A 12,524-nucleotide genomic window follows, 5' to 3' on the forward strand; every position below is an offset into this window, starting at 1 on the left:
GGACAAGTTAATCATTGGAACATCATTCTGAAAAGGGCAGGATGTGATTGAATTAGACACCAGCAGCTGATGGGCACAGTTAAAAAAACTTTAACCAACAAGGCAGGGAATTTTTTTGAGAATGTTGCCATGGTTTCATGCTTTATACTATGCAATACATAGTTCAAATGTTAAAACACATGGCTCACGTTGATAAAATACCGTCGAAAACCAGTCAGATGAAAATTATGTAGATAAATTAACAAAAAAAATCCCAAAGGATTCCCATCATAGTTTCAGTCTGAACAAGTCTTTTTTTTCAGCCACGTTTTCTTCTCACCAGTTGTAGGAGCATGCAGACGATTAAAACACTCAGGCACACGCTATGTGGCAGTGTGCCAGGGTGAACATATTCCTTTTTAAACTTTGTATTATGGCCAGCCATTTGGGGTGCAAGAGGCTTCTCTCCAAAAGCTACACACTCCCCATAGCGCTCATGTTTTCTCTCAGTTTTCCCTCCTCCTTCCTTTTTTTCTCCCCAGACACCCGGCTAATGCATATTCATCAGCATAGCTTTAGCGCTTTTGCTTTAGGATGAGGCTGACTTAAGCTCTAAAGAGACACATCCACACGTCCCCCCAAAGTGCCTTGGCAAAAACACTCGCACCTGGCCTAAAAAAGGAAGAAACTCAGCAAATTTTACACTGTGTATACTCCTTTAAAAGAGGAACATACAGTATATCTCAGCATGTTGAAGGATATTACAAAGATAGTTTTCTGTTCATTTGTCAGTTTCAGTTTCATAAGCCACCCAGAAAGGTATGTATGTGAACACAGCCAAGATTCAGCTGATGCTGGAACGTTTTGGCGTTTTGTGACATTTTCAATATACTCTCTCTAGATCAGTATGCATGTTGCTATTAGCCTGAGGTCAGTTTTATTTCTCTTCAAGGTAAAATCTTTGATCTCTGCCTCCCAACCTGTCAAAAGGGAACAATAATTCCATCTTCTCTTCTTTCTCCTTCTGAATAGCCATTGGAGGACTGACCCTGGCTCAGGCTGTATTATTTTTTAAAGATATCCTGTCTGGGCTGGGGCTGGAAATCTTCAGAGGCTCTTCTCTCCCAGACTCTTATCACAGATAGTCATAACAGTCAGCCTGTTGATAGTCATCAACAGACTCCCTTAGGAGTCCCATACACCCCATTTCTCCCCCCTTTCACCATCTACTCATCTACTGCCCCTGGTCTTAGACAAATAGACAGGCGAGGGAGTGACAGAAGCTTGGCTAAGTACAGAAAGATGTAAGTGGACACGAGAAGACTTGATACTTTTTGATAGAGGGAAACCGTAAAATGCAAAAACCCAAAATGTTTCAAACAACATCAAAAATGCAGGAAGAAAACACGAGTGTTCGTTAAAGGTCTGTTGTGTGTTTTAACAGTCCCCTGCCAAAACACAGTGATGTGCTATGAGAGATAATAGGAGAAGTCACCCGAGACCTTTGTGTGCGATAGTATTTAATAAGACCTCATATGTTAGAACTCAGCAGGTACTGTGACAATTTAGATTAAAAGCTGAATGTAATTATCAGAGTGATACTCTTTGCATAACTGTGCTTCCACTTTATTTAATAATTAGTAAATTCATGATGTTGGGTGAACCCCAAAGGCACCACCGCTCCTCCCCCCAAACAATCTTGGTTTCTTCTTGATGACAGCCTCATTTTAAGTTATAGAATTATGTAAAACTCAAAGGATATTGATTAAACTGTAAGTGAAGCCCTGTAATTCCTAAGAATACAAAATTGCTAAAATTGCAGTCACAAGGTTTTCACCCATCAACAGTGATATAATCCATCTGCAGCAGCATTGCTGCATCCAAAACAGCTTAAATACACTGTCTACATTTTTGTGGATTTTTGACTTTATTTTTTATTTGTTCTTTTTTACTAAGACTGGCAATAACTCATCATGTTGGCTTTGTAAGCTCTGTGGTCTACCAGTGAACCCAAACAGCTCAGTCACATGCTCGATGCTTTAGTGCTCTCTGGATCTCTGAGTAAAAGCTTAGATGGGTGCAGAGAAACACGGAGTAATAGAAAGAGAGAGTGAAAGGTTAGGAACAACAGAAAGAAGAAAGGGAAAGGCAGAGAGGAAGCCTACTATTGTCTGTCCTGGGGCACTGGGAACTGGAAGAGGTGTTAACTCAGACTCATTTTAGTGAGACGGACAGCTCAATCTAAGAGCTGCTTCGCTGCAGGCCATGGCCATTCTCTTCTGTCTCAGACGCCCTCTCTGGGCCAGCACTGAGTCATCCATTTAAAAACCATTATGCTCCCCCTTTAGCTAAACATGATAGAACGCCAGAGCCCCAGGTCCACGTTATGTGTGTGTGTGTCTCTATCTGGTTGGGTGTGTAGGACTGCTAACCCCTGAGGATAGGAAGGCAAGCAGAGAGAGGCAAGGCCCACAGAGAGTCCAGTGTAGGGATCTAACTGTCAGAGCGACTGCTGCTATTATCTAACTGGTAGATTGGCTTGACTTGTCTATTGATAGAGACATGTCGCCATACAGTAGCTGGAGGTATTGTGTTCTTCACTGATTGGCACGGACTAGACTGTATGATCATACTCCCGTAGGTGCTCAGATGGCAGGAGGCATATGGGCAACACATCTGTGGTTGTCTTTGGCAGCCACACATGTTAATAAAAAATTTACATTTACTATAGAGCTAGGAAAGCTGCTAACAGTGTTCCATATAGAAGTCAAGAGATAAAAGGTTAAAAATGCAACTTGACTTTGGTCTTTAGGAAAAAAAAATACATAAAATCAAATCGCTGTTTGTATTATGAACATTTGTTAAGAAAACAAACCGTGCGACCAAGCCCTTTCAGTGCGATATTAATGGTGTTTGCACATTCTCCTTGCCTTGTGATCACTGGGCGTATCTTTGCACCTCTGAATCATGGCTTTTAAAACTCACCTATTAGGTTTGTCTTTTCTCTCTATCTTTTGTTTCTCCAGATTGTGCTTGCTATCTCACCAAGTTTTTGCGTGAAGGTCACACATCAAGCCTTGCAGCACATTCTCACCAACTTTGCGAAGACAGAGCCATTTGCTTGTCTGTTTGCTACCTTTTAATGCTCATGTAATTAGCTGTTGTTGATGTTCTGGCTTATTAAGTTTAAGTGACTGAAATATTTCACAGTGGAATACATTAAAGAGGATTATTGTGCATTTCTACATTTTGATATGTGCATTGATGCTGACCCTTTGAACAAAGTCAGCGCATATGTTTTGACATATAGAAATGTGTGCTTTAGAGTCCATTTAGTGGACCTTGGGATGACTTTGTTGCCAGGCAAACTTCCTTCTCCCTGTCTGTCATTCTTTTTCTGTTTACTTTTTGTGGGGTGATTTTCCATATCAGTATCATTCATCCAGTGATGTGTGGAAAGAGGTGAAAAGAATGCTAGCTCTTCTGTTTAGCCAGTTATTGACTTAGTGATAGGTTAAGTCTTCTGGCGGGCACGCTAATGTCGCCTACGTCCTACGTGACAGATACCCATCCAGCTATGGCAGAATGTATCTCCCTCACCATGTGTCAGGCACTTAATAAATAGTGTCACAGCTCACTTTTTTATTGTTCATAACCTAATCGCTGAGCTAAGCTAAGACCTTCTTTTCAAATGCTGTGGAGGAGAAGTCCTGGCGCACCCCGACACTTATCTGTCCCGACCCACCTCTTGTGTCTTGAAGTGTTTGCTTGGCTTTTGTGTTTTGCCCGAGGAGGGCAGATGGCCAAGTTCTTATGCCCCACAGGGCATTCAAGGTGCAGTTTGCAGCTTGTCTGATCTGTTTGCCTTTCACAGGAAGGTGTTCGTTATCTTGATGTTTACCCTTAAGGTGACTGGCACTGAGCTGATAGAGCAAAAACTGCCTCACTCTACCTGAGGACAGCAGACACATCAAGCAAAAGGCTAATGTGAGAGATAGAGAGAAAGAGCAGCAAGTCGCTGAGTCATTTCCTGGTTGATTTGGCAGTTTTCGCACAATGACAGCCATGTTCTGATGTAACAGTTGTGTTAAAGATCACATTAACAAAAACACTGGAAACAATATCATTACATTTGTTTTCAGTCTGAATGTCATGGTTAAACTGACACCATGTAGGTTATTGTCTGGCAACTCATCATGTAAATATATTCATTATCATGTCTTTTAGTTATCAAATGAAGATCATGCTCTGAGAACCATGTGGCCTTGAGCTGAAAGTACTTCTTAGCTGGAATAATGGAAGACCATGTTAGCTTCATCTCCTCAGATTTTGCTTTGTTGGAAAGTAAAAGGGAGTTATATTTTTAAATTTCACATCCTAATAGCTCATCAAGAAAAATAGCCGCTAATATCATACAGTTATGAAGCTAGTTGTGACTAACATCTTCTGTCTTACAACAACTATTATAAATGCATTTTGGGGAAACTAAATTTTACACAGCAATGGCACAAAAAACATAAAATTATTGATTAGAGACTACTGATTCTAGATTAGTTGTGAAACACATACTGTTGAATTTTGCCACATTAAATCTTTGCCAAGGATCTCTAGTAATTATTGTTATTTTTAGAAGAAAGTATTCCCAACATTTAATAAAGCAGTGAAAAAAAAGCATAATACTGAATTTTACTGCTGTAATTAAAAATAATTGCAATATTGAATCTTTTGATCCAAGGAGTGTTATTAAAACCTCAAGATTCTGAAAACTATACATATATATAAAAATTGCACATACAGTTTTCGTGATGCTCATATGAAATCATTTGTTAACATAAGGAGTTAGTTTGGCACACGTGCCTACAGTCCCACATCATAATGAAAGGGATATCAATTCTGTGGTTTCTAATAACAGTATTGACCAACACTATGTGGTTTTCTGTCGTCGTTATTTGACTTTGACAGAAACCCCAAGTTTACACACGGAGCAAAAACACCAAAGAGAGAGAGAGTGTAACACCACAAGTCCTGGGCCTGTGCTGTAATATCTTCCATTCAGATTCATTTTATGTAGGTTTTAAACATGCCATTAGCCAATTTAATCCAATTTTCCCAGCTTTCGGAGCACTCCAATGGAACAGATTCCGTCTAATATTAAACATATGGTATCCGTTGCCCCTGGAAACGCCACAGCAGAGCAGTTTTTTTTTTTTTATAGGGACCTGTTAAAGACAAGCCTCCTGTGTCCCAGTGCAAACCATTGTCAATTATGTTCAATGAACATTGTAATTGATAACGAGGAAGCAGGGCAGCAAATTAAATGTCAGGTTTGATTAGAAGCCTGATGCCTTATCATTTGTTCATAACTCGTTGCCAACATCTGTTAATTAGTTAATAAATTAATCAGCTGGGCTCAGATGAAAAGTGGACGGGCTCCTGAGGAAGTACACAGGGCAAAGTCATCTATCTTTGAAGGAAGTAGAACTCAACAAATATTGTCTCAGGGATTTGGACTGTTTTTACTTGGTCACTGGTTTCAGACCTCAGCCACTTGAGCCAAGCAGTCTCAGTGGATCCTCTTGTTTGCCTGAACAATCTCCTCACACATTCACACCACAGTGCTATCTTTTATTATGTGAGGCTTCCTTTTGCAGTCATGCTTTAAACTTTAATTCAAAAACCCTCACATCAGGGCATCAGTAGTCTGTGGTGAAGCACAGGTAACTGCCGTCCAACCCTCTTCTGCCCCGCTCTTTCACTGTGTTTTCAGAGGAACCCCATCGTTCATCATTCCTCCGATGAATAGTCCCATCAGTTACAGCCTCGAGGCAGAAGCAAACAATGACACTGTTCTTTGCTTCACTGGAAGATGATGACATTTGTCAAATGCTGTTTTTGTTGGTATTTTGAATTATGCTCTTCTGAAGAAATGGCCTTCTGTGCTTTCAGAATTTTTGCTTGTCTACAGAAGACGAGGTGCGAGTCCTCCAATGCGAGACCATTGCTGGTTCCAGATCACTCACTTTCTTTCATTTTCACTCACTTTCCCCCTTTCTTTCGCCCTCTCTCTCCATTTAAATCTCAATCCCTTATGCTGCTTAACATTTCTGTGACTCAAGCTGGAGGTGGTGACCTAATAATCAGGTTCCCGTGGCTGTTGTGATTACCATTTTCCATAATCAGATACACAACATGGCCCAAACGCCTTAGCTGTAGGAATACTTATTTTCATTAGCTTCTTAAGGCTCCTGTGCTGTACTGTAGACCTCGGTGCATGAGAAGTCAGCCTAGGAGGAAAATGAAACACACAGCTGTGCCTTTTAATTACTTTTTATTAGGTGCAAAGACTAGCGTTCTACACAGTGTGTGTCTTTGTCAGAGTTAAACAGGAGTATAAAGATCCCTCATGAGCATATGATTGACCGTAGAAGAAGATGCAGGACTCGTATTGACCAGTAATTTCATTATGAAATTAAAAAAAAAAGGTTCAGTTAACTTTTCTGTTCTCTGGTTTTGCAAGCGTATTTGCTTTTAAGATCTTCAGAAAAATATTGATATTAGTCTGGGTATGTAATGCAGTGTGATTCAACACATATATGTACAGCCATGAAAACTGTACAAAACTACATAGTAATACATCCACACAAGCATAAAGAGGCAGAGCCAGGTTAAAAAAAAACACCTTCTCCAAAGTTTTTCTTTCCTTTACTCGGTTACGTAGCATAACAGGGTAGAGTTAGAAGTAAAGCACCATGACGACATTAGATCTGAAAACAGTGTTGAATTATTGAAGTGTCAAACATGCTCGGACTTCTTTACTTTGGAAAGTCTCTGGAATCACTTCAGTGATTTTTTTTTTTTTTGCTCATTTTTTCCACTACTGTCATTTAGAGCAAGACCTGGCGTCTTGTCAGCATGAGACAACATGGAGGTTTTGACAGAATCATGATTTATAGGCACCTGTTCAGTGCGTCTTGTGCATGCAGATGTTCATGTCCACATTTCTGTTAATTATCTTGGGCACTGGTCCATCCTCCTAAAATCACAATTCTGCCAGTAAAGACAAGATCCCCTAAGCAGTTTGTTTTAACATCTTAATTTAGTGTGAGATCTGCTGTCAAGATGACAAATAACATTTCAAATAGAGGGTTCTCAGACATTTAATTGATAATTTTATCCCCTCATTTGATTTATTTGCATTCTTCTGAAAACCAGTCATTGTAAATGACTGTTTGTTGTGCATTATGAAGCTCGAGTGCAGTTGTGTGGTCGTTAATGTTTCTTATTGTCCTCATCTGAGAGCAACTACACAAATGTAGAACAGATTGAAAAGAGCTTGGACATGTATTGTTAAATATTGAGTGATTTGCAGCTAGAAATGTTTATGAAGGAACTCCCTGCTTGTTTGTCTGGTAAATTTGGCCTTCTTTAACCAGAAGATTGATTCATCATGGCTGAAACCTAAAGAAGGGTTGGTGTTGAGTGAGCGTGAAGACAATCAGCCACGTGAAATTAAATATACTTATAAAGACACTTTTACTTTCATCAGTTTTTGAGGTCAAAAATTGTTACCAACAGAGGAGCAGACACAGAAATAAACAGCAAGTGGAGCTAACAAAAAAATAAGCAAATGAGCACAAATCTGCTGAGTTCTGTTAGCTGAGTTCAGTTTGGATGTCTGCAAAGAAAGGGAGGCTGAAAGAGGCTAACTTGGCTTGTGCAAATCTTCTTAATGCTCCGAGCGGTGTACTGCAAGCCCCTCAGTCCTCCTGTCCTTGATAAATGTCATATGATTCTGCTCTGTGCCACTCTGTCTTGAGAGGAGGTGACCTGATGTCGGTGCAACTGGTACACAGTGGTACCGAGCATGCCACCTCAGAAGGCTGGATAAAGAAAACTGCAAAGGATTCTGCTTCTCTGAGACGCTAATAGGTCTGAGCCATGTGAAGTTAAGCAATTATGCCAAACAACAGAACAAAAGCAAAGCACTGTCATACTGCTGGAGTTTGGGACTGTGTGCCCTTAGGTGCACATAATGCCAGCATTCAACTTATAGGACAGTCATTTGGAATTACAATCTGTCCAGGTTTAACTACTTCCATAATAATAAAACATTCAAATTTTTAATATAATTAAACAGGTGATTTAAAAAATATATATATAGAGAGACTTATTATATAATGTTATGTTTGCTTTTATTTTATTGAGTTCTTTGTGTTTCCAGTGACAAAGCTTGCTCCCCTCTGCTGGCCGAGACCTCACAATGGCACTTTCTGATGCCAAGTGCGAGTGTTTATAATGTGCAACTGAGCATGTTTCTTCAGAGAGAGTGTCAGACCTTTTACTACTGTAGAGACACATACAGTGTGTACAGTGCAAGAGCATGCCAACTAATGCACAAAGCACTCACACATTTTTCACATACGCATGGTTTCACACGAAGCTTACCAAACTACTCAAGTAACACAAGTCAGCACTTTTCTAACCCTTCGTCTTCTTCCTCTCCCGTGGAGTGGGCTGAGTGGGACAGGAATCCCACCATAACTTGCTTTTTTAACACTATCCTTTCAGTTTTCTGTCACCCCCTTTTTTTGTTGCTTTACACCTAATTGTGTAAGTTTCACATCTCGTGTTGAGCAGTACACTTAAAACACTTATGTCCAGTTCTAATGCTCACAGGTAGGAGACTGCGGTCTCCTTTTACATGGCATTGTACTGTCGAGTGTTAATCTCTGTGCTTTCATGTGCTTTTATGACAAAAATACACGACACGCTTTAATTATACCAAGATTACACACTCAGATCTTTTCTTTTGTGAGTCATTGATTTTTCAACCTTCTTTCTCAACCTTACACGGCCTCTCTCGCTATTTCTCCTCCTTTTCTTTCTGCTCCATCCTCCTCTTTTCCTGCCCTCCGGGGTCCCAGTGCTTCTAATTCGGCCTTATCAGTGAAGTAATTTAGCTGCCACAGCTTGGGTTTCTGTCGCGCGGCGAGTGGCCCCATTGTCCTGCCCTGCTGTTGCTGAGATAAACCCTCAGATTGAACAAAGTCCGCGCTGACCTTTACAAACTCCCAAATCTCACAGTGTATACCCCTCCAACAGAGATTCTCTCTACCTCAAGGCCTTTTCTTTGGGTGGCAGGGCTTTGGGCACATCAACTGGGAGGAGGAAGGTGAAGGAGGGTGTGTGCGTGGGTATGTGTGTGAAAGAGTGAAAGTGTGTGGGGTTAGGGTGGATTGAGTGAGCGTGAGATGGACAAGGGAGAGGGATTAAGATGGCTGACTGAGCCTGTCTATATTTCCAATGGCACTTCGCTCTAAGAGGGAGGCAGAGAATAGAAAAAAATGCACTGCAAACAAAGCATTCAAGTGTGCATTTTACAGACTCCTTCAGACTGATGAAGGGAGCTTTGAAGAGCAACATTATCTGTCCTTTCTCCAATGCAAAAATATGATTTCTCTTTGATGTACAAAGTGAGTTTGTGGTTGTTTTTCTTTTTGTCCGAAACAGCTCATTGAAAGAATTGTGGCAAATGCTCAGTTGATCCCCATGTCTTACGTCCATTGTTATTTATCATGTCCTTCATTCCTTGGCAGACAGCCCAAGAGGAGTCTGTTGGGATTTTTTGCTTTGACCCACAGTGAAACGACTAGAGTGGAACGGTTTAAGCCAAGTGGTTTGGGCAGTGGGGAGGTGGGGTCACTGCTGTGACAGCGAGGTTTGGGCCACAATGCAGCAGAAGTACCCTCTCCACTGTGAACTACTGTCATCCTTCAGAAGCCACTCAACTAGCTCTCCACAGTGCAAATCCTTTCTCTTCTCTATTCCAGCTGTCTGTCTGTCAGTTAGACACAGGACCTCATCAAAAGGCTTTGGAGTTGGAATTGAGGAAGACTGTGGAGGGAGGCAGGGTGGGAGGGGAGAGAGGAGGGGAAAAAAAGTGCTGTTACTGTAGTGGGTGGTAATGCTAAGCAAGGTAGCATGCCATGGGTGGGGAAAGGAGCTTAACACGGTTATAAGTTCAGGTGTGAGAATTGTTGGTGATGGAGGATTGGAGTCAATCTATACATCCCTCCATTTGGCACGGCAACCCATTGTGCATCCCACTCTCTATCCCTCCATCCATCCTGCTTCCTTTCCACCTCCCCCCACTCACAACCACCTGCCTGCAAGCCACCACCAGTGTTCCCAGGGAGATGAGCGCCATGGAGAAGAAGGCCCACAAGGGATTAACTTTTCACATGGCTTGGAGTCCTCGTCTCAAAAGACCTGACAACCCCAGACGGCTTGATTAAAAAAGAAAAGAAGAGAAGAGGAAAGGAAAGGAAAGGGGGAGGGCAAAGGAGGAGGAGAAGAGGGGGAATTCTTCACATGATGGCCCTGAGAGAGGGATTTTGGATATTGGGTGTCTTTTTTTTTCTTCATCCAAAGCCCCCATGTCTTGGTTGAGAATGAGCAAATTGTTCCTCCTGTTCTTTCACCATTCCCTGTGTTGCCCAGCCTAAAGATGTGGGTGGGCATCCACTCACATTATTGACTCCATAAGGAAAGCCTATGGCTAAAAGCAAGAAATCATGGAAGTGGCAGCTTTTGATTACACGTTTCATCCTCTTTTATTCTTCTTTTGCCAAATATACATCAAGAAGAAGATATAATACAATATTCAGTGATCAGTTGCAGCTCGATACAACTATATGATAACATCACAATGTATTTATCCGTTGTTAATCTATTATCAAAACCCTTCTGTTGTTCTGTGTATGTCAGCATTGCATTACAGGCAAGGAAGACATTGGCAGAGAGAGTCGGCCAACCGTTGCCGGCTTAAAGTTCTAGTGTTCAAGTGGCAAGGCGCCCTATTTCCCCTCACTCTATCCCAGATAAATTGGGCATCTCAGGTTTGTCTGTGAGAAAGAGAGGACAAAAATCAAAACAAATGCTCCCACTGAAGTGAAGATGGGAGTAGGGTTGACTTTCCTCTCTGGCTAACGGATCAGCAACTCAACCTTGCGGGATAGCGGGCCACTTTATACCTCCCATCTTGTCCAAGTAACAGAGTGGCCCGACAGAGAGGTCAAGAAAGGTAGCAGGGTATCATTTTACAGATCACCACTCACCCTCTGGCTTCCTCCACATGGCTCACTTACCCTCTTCTCATCTCCACTGCTGGGATAGACTCACCCTCTCTTCCCACACCCCTCGGGTAGGACACAAACATTCATTGAAAACGGTTTCGTGGAAGTTGCATCCACTTTCTCTCTAAGGTTGCTGGCTGATCACATCAACAACATCCTTGAAATTCCCACATTTCATCAGTTATTTAATCAGTTATTCTGTTATTTATTTTTTCAGTTTGAACTTTATTGATTTATTTGGCATTCTTTGACTTACAAGCAACAATAGGTTTGAGGTAGGAACAAAAAAAAAAAAAAGCAGAAATAAAACACAGAATGTGACGGGAACAACAAACGACTGGTTGCATTGAGGGAGAAATCCAGATCAGGAAAGCCATAGGAAAGCAGATTTAAAGAAATCTAAAGGCATGCTTAGGATGACTACTGTAGAGCATATGAAAGGAACCAGGACCAATAAGCACCACACCACACTTATTTCTGATTACTTTTGTAGTAGCTGCAGTGTTTTAGTCATTTCAGCTATCAATGCAAGAAATATCAAGAAACATCATAGCTAACTGAATAATTTCACTCTGATATCAATCCAGATTTGTAATGAATAAATCTGCCCAGTATGGCCCTAGACTCCAACAAGGTTCTGGACCTGTTTTGTGTGCACTTAACTTTAATTTAAAGCTGATTTCCATCCTCCTGGATGGTTTAGGCATTCTTTCTGTGTGGACAGAACAACTGTAATATTACAGTGATCTACAGGTAGCTGTTGGTTTTCATCCCAAGAAACATATCTTAAACCAACATAGAAAACATGATCATGATCAACATGATCAAGACTGATGTCCAGTTAAGTATCAGAAACTTAATAAAAGCATTTAATTAAATATATTTTATTTAAATATCAATAATAACTGTTGTGTATTAAATATCTGAATGTGTGATAAAAAAAATAACAAGAATAATGGAAAATGTCAGATTGAGTCTAATCATAATCGTAAAGCAAATAATTGTGGAAGTTATGGACAAACTTTAGAAAAAAAATACACACGCAGTCTCACAGTATGAGCAGTAGGGCTGCACTCTGTGTTAATGTGCGAAAAAGTAACAGAAGTATGTAAAGTGTGTGACCTCTAATGATACCCACACAGAGCTTGAACCCCCGCTATTCCTAAAGCGACAAAAATGACAGAGGAGATATGATACACTGACTCATATTCTTCTGACCCTCACACTAAATCAGTATCCAATCAGTATTTCTTTGTCTGAGCACTCCTTCCCTGCAGCACAGCTATCATTAAGTGACTCATTTAGGCCATCACAGGTGTAGCCTGCTGGTGGCTTTTAATGGGGAATGTTCTTTCTACTGTAATGCATGCTGAAGTAGCTGGGGCTAATGTGACCCCTATAGTTTGGCAC

The 12,524-nt window shown here is 41.0% G+C and overlaps 1 protein-coding gene across 6 annotated transcripts in view; it reads left to right on the forward strand.

Annotated features, from left to right (window-relative positions):
• prdm16 (PR domain containing 16) overlaps positions 1–12,524 on the forward strand; it is a 171,349-nt gene that overhangs the window by 59,938 nt on the left and 98,887 nt on the right. The window lies entirely within an intron of this gene.

Source organism: Pelmatolapia mariae, linkage group LG20, assembly GCF_036321145.2.
Source record: "Pelmatolapia mariae isolate MD_Pm_ZW linkage group LG20, Pm_UMD_F_2, whole genome shotgun sequence".
Lineage (NCBI taxonomy): Eukaryota > Metazoa > Chordata > Actinopteri > Cichliformes > Cichlidae > Pelmatolapia > Pelmatolapia mariae.